The following is a 4,150-nucleotide window of genomic DNA, read 5'->3' on the forward strand; positions in this document are numbered from 1 at the left end:
TAAGCACTAGAGTGCTCAGGATATCCTAGGAAAACACAATCTATAGTTTTAGGTCCTATTTTGGTTTTCTTGGAACGAGGAGTGGCCACCTTGGCCAAACACCCCCACACTTTAAAGTATGCATATGACGGTTGTCTTCCTTTCCATAACTCATATGGAGTTTTTTCGGATTTCTTAAGGTTCGAAGGTATCCCTGAACTAGCTAACATAGCGTTCACCATATCTATGAGTGTTCGGTTTTTCCTTTCAGCTACTCCATTCGACTCAGGTGGTGCAGTAGTTTCATGAATGATGCCATTAAGTTTGCAAAATTCTCCTATAGGTATCACATACTCACCGCCTCGGTCCGACCTAAGAGTTTTAATAGTAACACCTCTTTGGTTTTCTACTTCAAGTTTATATAATTTGAAAGCGTCTAAGGCTTCATCTTTACTTCTAAGAAGATAAACCTGACAGTATCTTGAGTGATCATCTATAAAAGTGATGTACCATTTTTTCCCACCTCTAGTTGGTGTTGATTTCAAATCTCCCAAATCTGAGTGGATTAGTTCTAGGGGAGTTGTACTACGTTCAACCTTTTTGTTAAAGGGTTTTCTTGCATATTTAGATTCAACACAAATTTCGCATTTATGACCTCTGTCAATGTTTATTTTAGGAATGCAGCCTAATTTAGCAAGTCTTTCAATAGATTTGAAATTAACATGTCCTAGTCTATCATGACAAACATGTGAGGAGTCACAAACATAAGCAGAAGAAGATGCATTATCATTCCAGTTCAAAGAAAGTACACTAAGCTTAATCATGTTATCAGTGACATATCCTTTTTCCTACGAAATCACCACCCTTAATGATTACAACCTTGTTAGACTCAGCTACAAATTTAAAACCTTTCCCAAGTAAGATGGTTTCTGAGATAAGATTCTTGCATATATCCGGGACGTGATACACGTCATTCAATGCGAGAGTTTTTCCTGAAGTGAGCTTCAATTCAACCTTGCCTTTTCCTACCACTTTAGAGGTAGAAGAGTTTCCCATAAACAATTTTTCATCGTCTCCTACTTTGTTATAGGAGGAGAAAGCATTTCTGAACTTACAGACATGCCTAGTGGCTCCAGAATCAAGCCACCAGTCTCTCACATTGGTCATATTAGAGACAAGGTTGACTTCAGACACCATGCCAGTAAAATATCCAGAATCATCTACTACGTTTGCCTTATTTTTCTGTTTAGGATCATTTTTGGTCTTTTTAGGTGCCCTGCAATCTTTGGAGTTACGTTGTTTGTTACGTTTACCATTTTTGCTGGATTCTCCGTGCCTTTTCTTTGACGCAGCATTATCGTCCAGGACATGAGCTTTGTTTGACATGTCTTTGCTCAGCATCAGGCTCTTGTCCTTGCAGCACAGAAGTTCCTCCACATGGATCTTTTTCCCCAGCTCCACCATGGTGATTTCACGATTCTTGTGTCGCAGCCTCCTCTTGTACTCGTTCCATGAGGGTGGTAGCTTTTCAATCACTACAGATACTTGTAGAGATTCATCAATATGCATGCCTTCAGCAAGAATTTCGTTGATGAGTAGCTGGAGTTCGACGAATTGTTCTACAACAGGCTTTTCATCAGTCATCTTATATTCCAGGAACCTAGCCACCAAGAACTTCTTGCTTCCAGCAGCCTCAGCAAGATATTTTTCTTCTAGGGCTTCCCATAAATCAAAAGTAGTAAAATTCTCTTTTGCATTATAAAAGTCGTACAAGGAGTCATCCAGACAATTAAGAATATGGTTTTTGCACATGTAATTCTTCCTAGTCCACCTATCCAGTCTATCTTCATAACCACGGTCATGAAGCCTTCTTGAGGGTCTTTCTAAGGCAACTTCATCTAGCCTTTGGTCTTTTAAGAAGAATAACATTTTGGACTGCCATCGTTTAAAGTCTTTGCCACTAAACTTTGGGGGTTTGTCTACAGTACTCTTTCCCATGTTGTTACAAAATATAGTAAATAGGATATTGCCTTTAGATTGTTGGGTAAATTACTAATAATGTAACTGAGAAGAAGATACTTAGCTCAAAACAATGTTGCTGATGTTGCTGCACAGAAAATGTAGAGGCACGTAAAGTACGCTGTCCTAAAGGCAATATCGCCTGCCACTCCTCTGAGATGCTACAACAGTTGACGAGTCACCTCCAGGATACAACTACAGTTAGTACCCCTCAATGTAGCATACAATGAGGGTACCCTTAGAGCTTGGCAAAACTTAAAACAGTAGAAGAGATGTTTACAGAAAAACAGAGGGAGAGTAGAAGAGATGTTTCTCTGTGGTGTGTCTTCTGAACTTACAACTACTCTCTTATATAGTGTTTGTGTAGTTACAAACAAGAAAGAAAACCTATGCTTATGACAGAAATACTGGTAATGTTGGGTGTGCAAGAAAAGTTGTTTTGTCAGGCATGGAGCAGTGTGTTGCTGCCAAGCCAAATACGTACAGATAAAGAAGCCAGGACAAATCACGTACAAACAAAGAAGCCAAGACAAGCACGTTCAGACAAAGAAGTCAGGACAAAACACGTACAGACAAAGAAGCCAAGACAAGACACGTACGGACAAAGAAAAGATTCTTCTACTTGTGTGGAAAACACGTACCAAAAACCACACCCACACCCGACCGACCGGACGGACGGCGGCGGCGTGCGTGCTTCTGTGCGAAGCACCGCGCGTACGGGAAAGGCAACCTTGCCCTAGTCTAGGCCTTCCCTCAAAGCACAAAAGTCTAATGACCCAAGGGCCATGCCCTTATAGCCAATTCTTTGGTATTTAAGTCTAAAACTCTTTATATTTTAGTCAATGTGGGACTATTGTTTTATCTATTCAAAAGAAAAAACAATTAATGGGCAATAGGTCTAGGGATCAAAACATAGTCCATGGAAAAATTGGTAATTTTAAAGCGTTTTTTCTAACATCATATTCATCAGTTAGCAGGATTTTTTTTGCTTAAATACTACCAGCAGCGAAGTATCTATCGAGCAATGATATGACAAGCACAATGTGGAAAGGGTTCCCATAATTTTCAGATCTTCTCCGAAGGAAACATGCCGATATGAGCTCATTTTTTTCCATGCGATGAGAGGAACTTGGAAAACTAGTTTTCTTAACTTCACTATTTTTTGTAATCATTACAATAACATATTTATTTTTTTTACAATGAGAGTTGGGGTATTGGTTTAAGTCGAGGCCATAAAAGTCTGCATTATAGAAACTTAAATGATTTTCGGTGGAGATGTTCGACGACAAAATACTGCAAGAACCATAACCCACTTAGCTGACAGTTGATGAAAACTGGGAGTTGGGTATGAGCAGGCTTTAATGCGCATTGGTTTTCTATTGTAAAGCAGCTGTACAGATGGAAGCTTGGTGATATCAAGATACACTTGTAAAAGATAAGTCGATTGCATGGAAGCTTGGTAATAGCAAGATACACTTGTAAAAGATAAGTCGATTGCACATTGCCATCCAAAGCCTATTACAAATGTTGCCATATGCTGCAGAATCCAGGCTGGCTGTTGCTGGCAATATGCTGTGAAAACTGATATCATACTATGATGCTAAAGGTTGAAAGATTAGAATTGGTTGGGGTGTGCCAGGCCTTTGCAGTAGTGCAACGTAAAGGCGACGCGTGAGAACCCCAGCAGCAAGCTGCTTTGGTGGGAACTCCCCCATGAAAAAAAATAATTTAATATCGTGCCGTCCGATGGACAAGCGTATCAGATATTAAACTGATAAGAACAGATACTACACTTGATCTTAGCCAAAAGGCCGAGAAAGGTATGAGTTTTCCCTTCTACAACTTCGCCTTTTATATTGCCCTATCTCCTGCCACCTACTTAAAACTAGACGACGTGGGACTAAGTTCCTAGCTCACGGCCTTCAACATTCGAGCCTCTGTGGTTATACTTGGAGTCCATGAACTTGGGTTGGGGTTACTCCAGTGAGACTTTAGAAGAATTGGCTTTGAATGATGATGAATGTATGGATTGGTTTTCCATACTCCCAGTTTATTTGCTGAGGATGGACTGCGTTCCAAGAGGATAAAACTTTGAAACAAAAAACTTTAAACATAAAAAAGTGATGAATTTCATGTGAATCCAAAAAGAATC

The 4,150-nt window shown here is 39.8% G+C and overlaps 1 non-coding gene across 1 annotated transcript; it reads right to left on the reverse strand.

Annotated features, from left to right (window-relative positions):
* Positions 1-3,623: 3,623 nt before the first annotated feature.
* On the reverse strand, positions 3,624-3,822 carry LOC113300903. The gene has a single exon (XR_003336005.1). It is a non-coding gene; the product is annotated as a U2 spliceosomal RNA (small nuclear RNA).
* Positions 3,823-4,150: the final 328 nt, after the last annotated feature.

The sequence above is a fragment of the Papaver somniferum genome, chromosome 7 (assembly GCF_003573695.1).
Source record: "Papaver somniferum cultivar HN1 chromosome 7, ASM357369v1, whole genome shotgun sequence".
NCBI classification, from domain to species: domain Eukaryota; kingdom Viridiplantae; phylum Streptophyta; class Magnoliopsida; order Ranunculales; family Papaveraceae; genus Papaver; species Papaver somniferum.